Here is a 15,681-nt window from a genome sequence, read left to right on the forward strand (position 1 = left end):
TGTAACCAGACATTCTGTAATCACTCTCAAATAAAAATAATAAAGCAGCAAAAAAGGAAATTGAGTTTTGAACCTCTTGAGTAGAACAGAACTCTGAACCAGACATTCCAGCAATTCAGAAGGAGGAAACCTGCATAAGAAGCCCTGAAAAGAGGCAGATTTTGAACGCTTTGACAAAATGCCGTTGGGTGACCTATCCTCCCAGTGCTTTGATCAGTGGCACTGAGAGGGGAATGGGGTGGGCTGACAAACTGCTCCCCACATTCTCTTGGTCCTGAAGACTTAAATCTAACCACACAGGGGACAATGAGACCCCTTCCCTGAGATAACTGAATGTGGGTAAGCCCACCTGAGGAGGAGTAGCTTGAATAAATTCACATTGAGGAGGAGTGAATTTAATTGAATCCGTGCAAGGAAAATTAATGTGAGAGAGCCTGAAGTTCATTAACTATCAAATCCCTGGGGCTTAAAAAGATACAGCTCATGGACTCCTAGTTAGACAGTATACTTAAATTGACCCAGGGCCTGGCTCTGATATTCAGATTCAGTGTAAAAAATTCTAGTAGACAGGCAAAGCATCTTGGATATTGTCTTTTCTTTCCTTTAATGGCAGTTATTTTTGGTTAATAGACAATACCGCTCAATAACTATAGGGACTGACCTCGACTCATACTTTAAAAGGAAGTAGTATTTAACTTTGGTCTGTCAATAATCCCTGCTTGGAATAGGCTGTTGACACACAACTCAGCCACCCTTGAATCTTCAAGAGCTGCAGCAAGTGCACAGAATACTATTCATTCTATTAACACCTGCCCATCAAAGAGACAAATATAAAAACAACATGTCTTTAAAACAACAGGCAATTTCAGTGCACTTCAGAAGACAACAAAATATGGCACAAATAAGAGGTCTACACAAAAAATAGAGGGAGATGTCACAAATGAAGAAAAGGCATTGGATTGTCCCATAAGAAAATTTAGAAGAATTATCTTTAGCTGCTTTAAACAGACGAAAAGTCAACAGAATTACAGAAGAAAAAACGGTGGGGGGCGGGGGGCAGAAGATAAGAAAGAACTTAGGAAAGAAATAGAAGACCAATATGATAGAATAAATGAAAAACCAGGAATAATTCAACAACGCCCTGGGTATTAGAACTAGATAACACTGAAAAGACAAAACAGTAGAATTAAAGAACTGGAAGCACATATCTATGAGCTCAAAGATAAATCTCTCAAGACCAAAATACAAGAACAACTTATAAAACCAAAACAAAAGCTGAAGAAAACACACGTATTCTATAGGACATGGTGAAAAATAACAACATATGTTTTATAAACATCCAGAACAGAAGAAAAATTAACCATGGATAAAACTGCCCAAGAAATGGTAGAAGAAAACATCTCTAGTATCATAACAGAACTGAAAGCAATCATCCAAAGAACCGCAAATGAATTGAACCCAAAAGAAAATTACCATGGCGCATCATAGTCAAACTTTCTAACATGAAAGAAAAGAATACTGAGAGCAACTTGGGGAAAAAACAATAATCATCTATAAAGGTGAAACAATAACACTAAACTCAGAATTCTCAATATAATCCATACAGGCAAGATTAAGCATTGGAATGAGATATACAAAACCTTGAAAGAAAAAATTGCCAATGAAGAATCCTTTATCCAGCAAAATTATTTCTCACTTGTGAAGGGGAAAGAAAGGACATTTCAGACAATTAAAAACTAATGGAATTTGTAAAAAAAAAAAACAAAAAACAGACCAGCCTTACAAAAATTACTAAAGGAAAATTTTGGGACGGACATTCAATAACCATAGCAGACAGCAACCTAAAATCAGCAGTGTCAAGTTATCAACATACACAAGTAATACAAAAAGTAAAACAAAAACTATAAGATTCCAAATGAAGACAAGAATAAAGTAATAGAGGGAATAGAATAGATATTACACAGTTGAAAAAAGAAGAAATCAAATGGTTTGCAAAACAGAATAAACTTCCTTAAACGTGGGGAGGAAAGCATAATTTTTAAGTACCTCAAAGAAAATGGTAAAACCTCCACAAAATAAAAAGAGAAAAACCATTAAAATAAATTAAATAGTAATATAAAACCAATAAAGACAAGAAAATCTATATACAATATGAAATCAACTAAAAAAATTATGGTGAACAAGTAATCCAACAACACTATAATAACAGACAGTAAAACAAAAGCAATAAAATAATATCTATCAATAATGACACTGACTGTAAATGGATTAAACTCACTAGTGAAGAGAGACTGGCAGAAGGGCTAAGAAGACATGACCCATTAAAGGTGTTGCTTGCAAGAAACACACCTCAGGCACAGACACAAAAACAATTAAAATGTGGGGGGGGATTAAAAGATGGAACGATATATAACAAGCTAATGGTAGTTTAAAATAAAAGAAAAGCTAGAGGACCAAAGACAAGACCAAAAATCCTCAAAATGCATTAATCAAACTCTTACAGAGTTGAAAAGTAGACAGTATTATAACAATAGATTTCAATATACCACTCAGGAAAGAAAATCAACAGACACAGAAGAACTAAACACTTTAATTAGTCAACAGTCAACAAAAGCACAATATATATCCTGTTCCCACACTAAGGAAACATCCTCCGGAACAGAGCATGTGGTAGAACACAAAGCAAGCATCAATACGTTACAAAATATTGAGATACTACAAACTCTTTTCAGATCACAATGCCATAAAATTACAAACCAGTATTAAGAAGACCAAGAAAAACAATTACATGGAAATTGTGTAATACCTTACTTTAAAAAACACTGAGTAACTGAAGAAATAAAAAGTGCAAATTCATCAAAACAAATAATGAAAACAACATACCAAATCCTACATGCACATCACAAAAGAAGCAAAATCAGCACCCTAATACAATACCTACAGAATTAGAAAAAGAGCAACAGAAGAAAAGAAATCATAAAGATTAGAGTAGAAATAAATTAATTAGAAAACAGTAAAACAATAGCAAAAATCAAGACAAGGAGTTAGTTCTTTAAAAGGATTAACCTACTTGATAAACCATTGGCCAATCTAACAAAAGAAAAGGAGAGAAAAGTAAAATCATTAATAAAAAATAAAAGGGGTGACATCACACAGAGCTAACCGAAATAAAAATGTTCTTATTAGACACCATGGAGTTGGCTCCGACTCACATTGACCCTGTACAGCAGAATAAGACACTGCCTGGTCCTCCACCATCCTCAGCTGTTCTTCTGAGTGAATCCCCTGAGGCAGCCACTGTGTCAACCCATCTTTTCAAGGACCTTCCCCCTTGTCACTGCCCTTCTACTTTGCCAACCATGATATTCTTTTCCAAGGACTGGTCTCTCCTGATTACATGTCCAAAATACATGAGATGAAGTCTCACCATCCTTGCCTCTAAGTACCACTCTGACTGTTATTCTTCCAAGACAGTTCTGTGTGTTCTTTTGGCAGTCCGTGGGACTTTCAATATTCTTTTACAGCACCATAATTCAAATCCAATAGATTCTTCTTCAGTCTTCTTTATTCAACATCCAATGTTCACATGCATCGGAAGTGACTGAAAATACCCTGACTTGAGTCAGGTGCACCTTAATCCTCAAAGTCACAGCCTTGCTTTTCAACACTTTTAGGTCTTGTGCAGCAGATTTACCTAATGCAATATGTTTTGTTTTGTTTTCTCTTGACTGCTGCTCCCATGAACATTGATTATAGATCTACACCAGATAAAGTTTTTCACAATTTCAACCTTTCCTCCGTTTAGCATGATGCTATCTATTGGTCTAGTTTGGTTTCCTTTACAATGAGTTATAAACCAGACTGAAAGCTCTAATCCTTGATCTTCAACAGCAAGCGCTTCAAGTCCTACGCACTTTCAGCAAGCAAGATTGTGTCATCTGCATATCACAGGTCATTAAAAAGTCTTCCTCCAACCCTGATGCTGCATTCTTCTTCATATAATCCAGCTTCTCTGATTATTTGCTCAGCAGAGATACTAGATAAGTATAGTGAGAGAATACAACTCTGTTGCACACATTTCCTGATCTTAAACCATGTAGTATTCCCTGGTTCTGTTTGCAGAACTGCCTCTTGATCCATGTACAGGTTCCACTTTAGCACAATGAAATGTTCTGGAATTCCAATTCTTCTCAAGGCTATCCATAAAAACATAATTACATAATATTATGAAAGACTGTATTACAACAAATTTCAAATCTAGAAGAAATGGACAAATTTCTAGAAGCACGTTGCTTACCTAAATTAACAGAGATTGATATAGAAAAATTTAACAGACCTATAATACAAGAAGAAATAGAACAGGTGATTTTAAAACTTCCGAGGACCTAATGCAAGGGGCTTAAGTGGAGAGCAAATGCCTTGAGAATGTTTGGGGCAGGGAATGTATGGATGTGCTTTATACAATTGATGTATGTATATGTATGGATAGTGATAAGAGTTGTATGAGTCCCTAATAAAATGTAAAAAAAGAAAAGAGGAGAAAAAAATGATTAAGGCAAAGACTGTACAAATGTGCTTTATACAATTGATGTATGTATATGTATGAACTGTGATAAGAATTGTTAAAATTGTTAAAATTTAAAAAAAAAACTTCCAACAAAAATTCTAAGACCAGATGGTTTTAGTCAGAATGTTACAAAACACATAAAGAGGAGTTAACATCAATTCTACACAAATGATCCCAGAATATAGACAAGGACAACATACTACCAATCTCATTTTATAAAGCAAATATAACCCTGATATCAAAACCAGGCAAAGCTATCCCAGAATAGAAAACTATAAACCACTATACCTTATGAACATAGATGATAAAATTTTCAACAAAATGCAAGCTAATAGAATTCAAAAAATATTTTTAAATGTATCATTATCTAGTGGGATTTATATCAGGTAGTTAAAGATGATGGTTCAATAATAGAAATGCAATCAATGTAATCCACTATATAGATAAAAGAATCATATGATTATGTCAATTGATGTGGAAAAGAAATTTGATGAAACCTAACATGCATTTTTTATTAAAATTACCCAATAAAAGGAGAAACTCCTCAATTTAATGAAGGCTATATAGGCAAAGCTAACAACTAGCATTTCAGTCAGTGAAGATAAACTGAAAGCACTCCCCTTGAGAACCAAGCAGGGATGCCCTTTACCATCCCCCTTATTTAATACAGTCCTAGAAGTCTTAAATAGAGATATTATTCATAAAAAGAAATCAAAAGCATCCAAATTAACAAAGATGATATGACTCTATTTTCAGAGGATACAATTTGTATAGAGAAAACTCCAAAGATTTTATTTTTAAAATACCTCCTCTGCTTCCCCCCCTCCCCCCAGAACAATTCATTTTAGAGGACAGCACTGAAGCTACAGCTCAGGGAGAAGGACATGTCAGATCCGTGCACACAGGGACAAACAAAGGGGGAGGGAGAGTGGAGCACATCCTGGCCAATCAAGCCCTGAGGACAATATTCCTGCTCAGAGCAGCCAATGCACAGAGAGAACCATACAGCTGACCCCACCAGGAGACATAACATCCCTCACTGACCCATAGCAATACAAGGGACAAAACCTAAGACACAGTAGGGAAATTGTGCCCAATCTGACCCCACCACACCGAGGCAAAACATTAAGGGCATGCAATAGAACATCAAAGGGAGCTGAGCAATGAAGCCCCCAGGGAATACCAAAAATAGACTGTGGGACCAGGGCATGGCACCCCATTAGACTTAACAGGAAAACACTCTTAAAGGTCAAAATCAGACCTTAAAGTATTTATAGGTTTTTCTATTTTGTGTCGTTGTTGTTGTTTTGTTTTCTTTTGCTGTTTTGTTTTGCTCTCTCTTATTTTTGTGCGTATTATTATCTCTGCATGTCTACCTAGATAAAATAGGTGGGATAAACAATTGGAGGAGAGAACAATGGGACTGACGGTTCTGGGGGATACAGGAGAGAGGGAGGCAGGGAGCAGGGAAGGAAGTGGGTGTTAACAAACGCAGGAACAAGGGAACAATAAGTGATCTAAAATCGATGGTAAGGAGGGTGTAGAAGGTCTGGTAAGGCTTGATCAAGGACAATGTAACCAAGAGTAATTACTGAAACCCAAATGAAAGCTGAGCATAATAGTGGGATATGAGGAAAATAAAAGGAAATAGAGGAAAGAACTAGGAGGCAAAGGGCATTTATACAGGTCTAAATACAGGCATGTACATATGTAAATATATTAAATAAAATGATAGGGCAATAGATTTATGTACATATATTTATAGGTTTAGTATTAAGGTAAGAGATAGACATTGGCCTCTACTCAACTACTCCCTCAACGCAAGAACACTTCACTCTATTAACCTGGCATATGCTCACCTTCCTGACACGATCGCTGAAGGCAAAGTGGGTGCTTATGCAAATGTGGTGAAGAAAGCTGATGGTGCCCAGCTATCAAAAGATAATAGCGTCTGGGGTCATAAAGGCTTGAAGATAAAACAGGCGGCCATCTAGCTGAGAAGCAACAAAGTCCACATGGAAGAAGCACACCAGCCTGTGTGATCATGAGGTGTCGATGGGATCAGATACCAAAGATCAAAGACACAGATCAAAATATCATATCATGGTGAATGAGAGGGGAGTACAGAGTGGAGACCCAAAGTCCATCTGTAGGCAATTGGACATCCCCTTACAGAAGGGTCACAAGGAAGAGTTGAACCAGTCAGGGTGCAGTAAAGCACCAATGAAACATACAACTTTCTGGGTGAACTGAGACATTGGTTAGTGTAAGACATGAGAAAAATTATAGTAATTTATAAATTATCAAACGTTCGTAAGGGAAGAAGGGAAAATGAGGAGCTGAAACCAAGGGCTCAAGTAGAAAGAAAATGTTTTGAAAATGATGATGGCAACAAATATACAAATGTGCTTGACACATAGATGGATAGATGTATTGTGATAAGAGTTGTATGAGCTACCAATAAAATGATTAAAAAAGAAAGAAAATGTTGGCAGTGTAGCAGGCTATAAGATCAACATACAAAAATACACAAGATTCTTATATATTAAGGAAGAGAACTCAAAGAAAAATGTTAGAAACGTACCACTTACAATAACCACCCAAAAGGTACAATACTTAGGAATAAACTTAAACAAAGTAAAGAAAACTATAAAACATTACTATCAAAAATTGAGAATTACATAAATGGAATCATGTTCATGAATAGAAAGACTTAATACAGTGAAAATGTCAATGTTATCAAAAGCATTCTATAAATTCAAAACTATTCATAGCCAAATCCCAGCATAATACTTTAAAGAAATGATAAAACGAATCACAAACTTCCTGTGGACAGAAAAGAAACCTAGGATAAACAAAACACTGCTGAAAGACAAGACAAAGTGGGAGCCTCTCACTCCCTAATTTCAAAACTCATAATGTATACAGCCACAGCAATCAAAACAGCTTGGAACTGGCACAAAGATAGATATGTAGAGCAATAGAACAGAACAGAAAACATAGAAATAAAATCAAACATAGTCACCTGATTTTTGATTAAGGACTAAAATACATTAAATGGTGAAGAGAGTCTTTTCAACAAATGATGCTAGATATTTTGGATCTCCACTTGCAAAAGAATGAAACTGAACCTATACTTCATACGACATATAGATTAAATACTTAAATATATACACTAGAACTATAAAGATCATCCCCCAAAATAGGTACAAACTTAAGGGTCATAATACAAAGTATAAATATACCATTAAACATAATGAAAATCCCCCACAGCACAGAAGATAAAATAAAGGGCTCAGACCACCTAAAAATTATACAACACTTATGTATGTACATCAAAAGACTTCACCAAAAGAGTAAAAAGAAAACCCACAGATTGGGGGGAAATATTTGTCAATGATATTTTGGAAAAGTTACTAATCTCAAAAATCTATAGAATGCTACAATACCTCAACAAGAAAAATGTAAATAACCCAATTAAAAGTATGGAGATGGCGAAGGAGTGGGTGAGGAGTGGAGACCCAAAGCCTATTTGTGGACAATTGTATATCCCCTCAGAGAAGGGTCACAAGGCAGGGACGAGCCAGCCAGAGTGCAGTACAGCACTGTCAAAACATACAACATTCCTACAGTTCCTTAATTCTCCCACAACTATCATGATCCCGGTTCTGTCTTACAATCTGCCTAGACCAGAGCATGTAATAAGATCTCTCCACACACAGATAAACCCAGGACAGATAAACCCCTCAGGAACAATAATGGGAGTAGCAATACCATGAGGGTAGAGGGAAGGTGGGCGAGGAAGGGGGTACCGATTGCAATGATCGACGCATAACATCCAATATAAGACTGTGAATAAAGTACTCTGTTAGATTACTGGAGAGCCGTGAGAATTTAAAGTGGATGTGGGTGCGATCGACTTGGAACTATTCTGTGAAGATGCTGCAGAGAATGAGATTGTGGCTCCTAACAGCTGTGGATGGCTTCATAATGGTAGTCTCCTGGCCTCTGCAAAGGAACGGGGACTCGAAGAGGCATCAGAAGCGTGATAGGCAGAAAGAACTGTACTAGACACTGTAAGATCGGTGATTTAAGGAAGACAATAGCTGGCTTGCCATCGGGGAAGAAAACGACCTCTGCAGTTCAGCATGAATATACAAAAAGCCAGTCTAGGTACCACCAAGCAGACTCAGACTCACGGGCCCAGGCATCTCAGAGTGGAAGTGCACTACATAGAACAGTCAATGGCTGACTTTTCAGAAGGTCTCCAGGCTTTTCTTCTGAGGTACCTGTAGGCGGGCCCAAACCTCCAAACTTCCAGCAGCCAAACTGTTTAACGGTCGCATCAGCCAGGGACTCCTCAGAATGAATCGCCTAGTTAACATCCAGGCACCAAGAAGATACCAGGCTGTGAACGGGAAAGCTTGCAAGCTCGAGCGCGCCCGCCGCCAGAAGCGAACGGACGCGAACGGAAGCGAACGCCCGCCGCCGCCAAGGCCGCTCGCCTCGCGCCGCGCCCGCCGCCTGCTGCCCGCGGCCCGCGCCGACGTGGAGGCCCTGCGCGCGGACCCGCGGAGCTCCGGGGGCGCGCGCGGACGAGCTCGTGGGCGAGCTGGACGTGACCGCGGCGACTCCCGCCCGGCGTGCGCGTGGGCGAGCTGGACGTGACCGCGGCGACTCCCGCCCGGCGTGCGCGTGGGCGAGCTGGACGTGACCGCGGCGGCACTCGTCGGGGTGCACGTGGGCGTGCTGGATGTGACCGAGACGACTCTCGCCCGCGGCGCGCGTGGACGTGCCGCGCGTCCCCGCCAAGGCCGCCGAGAGGAGACGCATTGACAGTCTCCTGGACGGGCTCCTGCCTTGGTGAGGATGGTGCCGGGCAGCGTGGTCAGATGGACGCACAGGTGGCCCGGGCCAAGGCTGGCACCTTCACGAAGCTCCCACGCGCCACCAGCGTGCCCGCGCTCTTCGGCAAGGCGCCCTGGCCAGGCCTGTGCCCAGCAGCTGCCACCAGCCGCCGGTCCTCTTGCAGACTGAAGACCAGTTTCCATGTTGCAGCGAGGGACTGTCACGTCCGATACCCAAACGCCACATCGCAGTGTGGGAGTTGTGAACCGTACCCACCCGCCCCCCCCCAAAAAAACACCAAAAACAAACATACACCATTTCTCCTGACCTCAGGATTTCCTGGATAATTATGATCCTCTAAGTCTTCCATCTTCGTTTCAAACCGGAGAGCTGCTTGGTGGGAGAGGCGAGAAGCAACATTCGTGTCCTCTGCCAGAATTAGTCATTTTGTGGATTTTAACAATGCCTTCAACTTTCCAAGAGCACGATATTTATATAATAAAGCCTTAAGAGCTTCTGAACCATCAAAGCCCTGCTATTGTTCCATCCTCATAATTTCCCCCTTTCCTATAGTTTTTTTTTTCATTTAACATTATATAGAATTATCCGTATCTTGGATTGTAAACTCAAGGAAAATTATAGGATTTCTGCGAAAAGATACTGGTTTATTGCAACTGATTCTGAAGTAGTACTTGAAATTAGGGCCTCACTCTCTTGACTTTGTGCACAGCAAACATGCATATGTGTGTGTGTGTGTATGATTGCCAATGTTTGGTGTATAATAATGCAAGTAAAAACATTTTTTTAAAGAAAAGAAGCTGGGCCTTGTGGAGCGAGTCTAAAAGCAGTTTGTGTTTTATGCCAGAATATGAGCGGCTACGATCACATCAAGGGCACGGGAGATTCCAAGCATGTGAGTAAGATGGCAAACCAGAGTTTAAAATAAATATCCTGATATGGCCTCTTGCCCAGAGGACCTAGTTGACCCTGACCTTGGCTACTTGTGCCCATTATCTCACTCAATACTCATATTGGGTCTGCTGAGGAGATTTTAAGAGATTAACTGAGATATATGAATTATACAGCAAGGGAATGGCAGAGCTGGTATTAACTTCTCCCTGCCAGAACACAAATGTTCATGAAAGGCCTGTCCCCAGTCAGCTACAGGAGTGTCAGAGACTCGCGGCACAGCGTTGTGTGTGCAACAGTGGGACCAGACCAGTGCCCGGGAGTGCCAGGGCTGTCAGCTACTAGGATAAGAAGGACTCATGCAAGCACCCAGAGGAATAACTAAACTAAATCTTTGAGAAGGAAGAAAAATATCTACAAGTTTCTTTTCCTTCCTTGGCCATATTTCAAGCTGTTTTAAAGTTAGTTCCTAGGAAGCTCAAATTGGCAATGATCATAAGCATGTTGAAGACTAGCTAACTGGCCTAATAGTCTCAGTTGCAGTAGAGTTGAGAAGACATGGCTGGATTAGAAGATATTCAACACATGCGTCCATCTCTGCCTCCATGTGGAACCAACTACTAGTTAATGGAGCCATCTTGGAAACAGCGCCACCAATTACATCAATCATCATCCACAAACTCATACTTTTCTGAATTGTGCATTGTGTTGATTAGGAACCCACAGATCTGAAAACCTGGACTATTGAAAATGCACCTGCCAGGTCCCAAAACTGAAAGAAAACATATGCCCTTTCAGTTTTGAGTGAAAATAACCACTCTCATCAAACCACAGGATTGAAGGCAAAACGAGCATGGCAGCAGGAGTCCGTTTCAGAAAGCAATACCAAAGAATAACAAAGTCAAAAGTACAAAATGGGGTTACAGGCTATACAGAAGCAGAGACCTTTTACACCATTCATAAGGTTTTTAGTTTTCCAACCATATCACCTTCAAAATCACTTTCAGGTTGGCATAAACTCTAATGGTTCATTCTCTTAACATCGGATTTCAAAATAAGTTGGCTCTTTTCAAACAGGCACATCTTGAGTCATGTACTTTTAAGATGATCTCCACAAGCTTGCTTCTCACGCTTACCCATCTCACTCAGCACCAGTTAACGTCTAGTCCCCCCTGACTCATGGTGGCCCCATGTATTTCAGCGTACAACTGAGTGTGTTGTCAGTGACTGATTTATCTGGGGTAAACCACCAGGCCTTTCTTCCGAGGTGCCTCGAGTAAATCTGAACCGTCAACCTTTTGGTTAACAGCACAACACATTAATCATTGACACGACCCCAACATTTTCTATAAAGGGTCTGAAAGAAAGAACTTGGCCCCGGCTTCCTGTGTCCACACTGACCAGTGGACTGCTCTTCTCTGAAGTGGCCTTATAATGAACGTAAAACCCTTTGCCAAACCTGTTAAAATCCTGTACAAGGTACGTAAAAGTCATATGATGTCTCTTGGTTTTAGAGCCGTAAAGTAATACCACCATCACAAACAGTACACAACAAATTGCCCTAGTTTCATTTGGCACACTAAAATCAGGTTTTAATCTATGGATTCATTTGCCCGCATCCAAGTCAGTTTCAAATAGATTTGTAACTGTGTCTTATAAAACACCCATGAAGAGCCGTATCTGCCAGTCTTCATAAACGTCTATCATCCACGGGAAATTAAATATTTTTACTTGTATTCCCAATGAAAACACTCAGAAGTAGCTAAGGTTTGTTAGGCATTTACCATGAGTATGAAACCACTTTTATTTGAAAAATCCAGTGAAAAACACTTTGGGATAGGTACAAGTCCTCCATTCAAGGATCCTCACAAGTCAAATAGAAAAATTATAAAATAAAGTACGGCAACGTTTTTATGGAGATATCAAACACAAAGAGTTTTGTTTTAGGACTTCCTGGAAATGTCTTTCCCTGAAAAAAAAGAAGAAGAAAGAAATCCTTTGCCAATGTTTCATTTTAGAGAATTTAGCTGTCCCTTTCTTTTTCTCTTAGGATTCACCTTAGAAAGAATTATCACACTAAACATAAGCTGCTGGCAGAGCAGGCACAATATCCCTAAAAAGATATGCTGTGCCTGTTACTGTACCTTTTGCTAAAACAAAAGTCCACTTGTGGGCACAATTTACAGCTACCGATCATATAAACACTATTTCTCGAACAGTGTTAAGTAATTTTTGAGGAGACAATTCCAATATTTTCAGAAACTGGCACCCCTCCCTAAAGTTAGAACAGCACCCAATTTTCCCACTTGCGGTTTACAGAGAGCATTAGCAACGACTGGGTAGCTGAAGCCAACAACTTTATTACGGTGCTCACTCAGGGTGGAATGAGAAAACCAGCAAGGCCCGCGTAATGTGATGGAATAATTGGTAACAGAATTAGCTAATGAAATGGGTGAGCTAAGGCAAGTTCAATGTGCAAAGCCAAGAGAGGCCTGCCTCCTACAGTTGGCATCTGCCAGAGTTTCCATGAGACCTGCTTCAGAACAGAACTCTTGGAAACTAATTTTTTTTTAACTCTCAATGGAAGGCAGAGAAAATTTAAGACAGGAACTTCATTAGTAGTCCCATGTGGATTGTGCCTTTTCAGCAGTTTTTAATACACGAGATTGACTTTTTTCTGGGCTTGTGCAAGATCTACATTCCCTTTGGTGGCCAATATCTAATAAATTCTTACTGTTATTATTAGCTTGGTAGTAATTCATTGTTTTTTTATTTTGTTGTTAATTCAATTTTTTCAAATGTACAGTTACATGATACCAATTACACGTATCATGTTGAACAAACATTACCCATAATAATTGCCAAATTTCCCATCATCATTAATGAAAGTGCACAGATTCCTAACCAATGGCTCTTCTTCTTATCTTTAATCTCCCTACATTTGCCTATTCTTACTTCAGTAAGTGGAATCATAAAATATTTGTCCTGTGTATATGGCTTATTTCACCCAGCATAATATATTTTTTAGTTCATTTGCATTATAGCATGAAGCCAAGCTTCATTGCTCTTTAGGACTGAGTAGTATTCCATTATGTGTATATTCTGCATGTTGTTTATCGATTCATCTATTCATGGCCAATAAGGGAGTGTTCACCTTTGGGCTATTGTGAATAATGCCACCATCAATGTACATTGATGCGCATGTGTCTGGTTGGGTCATTGCTTTCCAGGCCTTTCCATATTGATGTGTAATAGCTAAACTATATTGAGCTGTTTTATGGACAGCCGCAAGGAGTCGTGGTGATGCTGTCAGGTAAGCACTGGGCTGGAGTCACAAGGCCACCAGTTGAAATCCACCAGCCACTCTGCAGGAGAAAGATGAGGCTCTACCCCTGTAAAGACCTGCACAGCTTTAGGAACCCTACACAGAATCACAGAGTCAGAATTCGCTTCGTGGGACTACAACAAAAATGGGGAGCAGCCACCAACAAAGACTAGAGGATGCGTATTATCTCAATCTTCAAGAATCTTCACAAAGACCACCCTGCCCATTTTACAGTTGAGGAGACAGAAATTCTGGAAGGCTCACAACCTACCCAGGTCACACAGCAAAAAGAACATCTCTAAAGACATGTTTCCACCTTCAGTAACAAGTAGCACGACGCAGGAGAGCTGATGACGGGGAGGTTTCCACACACTTCCTAGGGACATGTAGCATTTTTTTGTACTAGCAAAAATCTTATTAAAACCAATTTGCATGTTTTTTTAATTAAAAAATATAGAAAACAGCCTTCCAAATTGTTTGAATTAACACAAACTATGCAGGCTTAATGAAGCCAAGTCTGCATACCCAGCCCCCTGAAAAGACTGAACACTCCCTCAGTCTAAGTGGTTTGTAATCATTACTTTACAAACCAAGAAGAGAGCTTGTCTTTTCTCTAAAGAGAAAACCAAGCACAATGTCAAGATGCTGGCCAGGAGGCACACCTTCTGGAGAAATTGCTCCTTATTTCTTTCATTGTTTAAAGCATCTGCTTTCCTGAGGGGCCCTGAAAACTCACTCTGCCCATGCAGGTGAAGATCTGACTCTAGTCGAAAGAAAGATCTGGATGGGAAAACCGGTAAGCTGTTATCTGTGAGCTTGGTGGTTGAACTCCGTCCACTGGGGCTTCGGAAGGCCTGGAAGTCTACTTTGGAAAGATCACAGCTGATAACGCGCGGGGGCACGGTTCTGCTCTGCAACACACAGTAGTCTGAACTGACCTATGGGGCCCTGGAAAGTAATTTAAAAAAAGAATTAAGATCCCTGTTTTGAATGAATGCTCTGGGTATTTTTTTTTTAATTTAAAGTGGCAGCAACACATCTCTAGATTTGCAGTTTACTTTTGACAAGAAAGGACCCATGACTCAAGACCAAGGGTGAAAGAAGCTATGAAGTGTGTTTATAGACTGAGAGGAATTGACCAATAGAATGCAGTAGAAAATATGAAGAGAAGATGAAGTTGGCATGGATTGGCACAGTGGCTACAACAACGGGCTCAAACACAGCAATGATTGGAAGGCTGTCGTATATGGAGTTGCTGTGAGTCCGCATTGACTCTGCAGTACCACAAACAATAAGAACTTTTATTTATTAGAGACAGGAAAAGAGAAGGTGAGAGGTAACGAGATTAGACAGCAAGGAGGCTATTTCTGTCAGATGACCTTAATCATCTCACAGAAAGTGGGAGAAGTTTGATGTTGACTGCAGAAGGCTTGAAAACCAAACTATATCAAACCCATTGCTGTAAGAGTATGTGTTAGTCTGGGTACTTTAGAGAAACAAATCCACTGAAACTCATATGTGTATAAGAGAGAGTTTTATACGAAGGGTAAGTGTACATTAAGAGAGCATTCCAACCCAGTGCTGTCCAAGCTCATAGGTTCAACACTAGCCCAGATGTCTCACACTGATCTACAAAGTTCTCCTCAAGCTCATAAAACACCCACAATGATGCCGACTGCAGGAGGAACGCTGAATCAGTGAACGTGTGAGCATCTCAGCATCTCAGCATCTCAGCGCTGGCAGGGGTCTCCATACGGCTGCTCTAGCACCCAGGATTGCATTGGGGTAGGTCCACGCAGCTTCTCCTTGGGGATGTCTCCCAGGAAGTTCCTCTGAAGGAGGGAACTGGCTAAGGCAGATGCACCCTGGTCTGATCATCAGAAAGCAAGAGACCTGAAAACTAGAAAGGTGAGGCTCACCCAGCCATTTATCTCTCCGCCCTTCAATTAATTTCACATGTGTTTATCGGCCAGGTTAGCACAATAAACCTTAACTATCTCTGAGTAGAACTGATAAGTTTTAGAAACAGACT

The 15,681-nt window shown here is 40.1% G+C and overlaps 1 long non-coding RNA gene across 2 annotated transcripts in view; it reads right to left on the bottom strand.

The window, feature by feature from the left end:
- The window catches only part of LOC142460858 (uncharacterized), a 108,570-nt gene extending 99,548 nt beyond the window's left edge, over positions 1-9,022 (bottom strand). For both annotated transcript variants that reach the window (XR_012786847.1, XR_012786848.1), the window contains exon 1: positions 8,857-9,022. This is a non-coding gene — a long non-coding RNA (uncharacterized LOC142460858). The remainder of the gene's footprint in view (positions 1-8,856) is intronic.
- Positions 9,023-15,681: the final 6,659 nt, after the last annotated feature.

This window comes from Tenrec ecaudatus, chromosome 11 (assembly GCF_050624435.1).
Source record: "Tenrec ecaudatus isolate mTenEca1 chromosome 11, mTenEca1.hap1, whole genome shotgun sequence".
Lineage (NCBI taxonomy): Eukaryota > Metazoa > Chordata > Mammalia > Afrosoricida > Tenrecidae > Tenrec > Tenrec ecaudatus.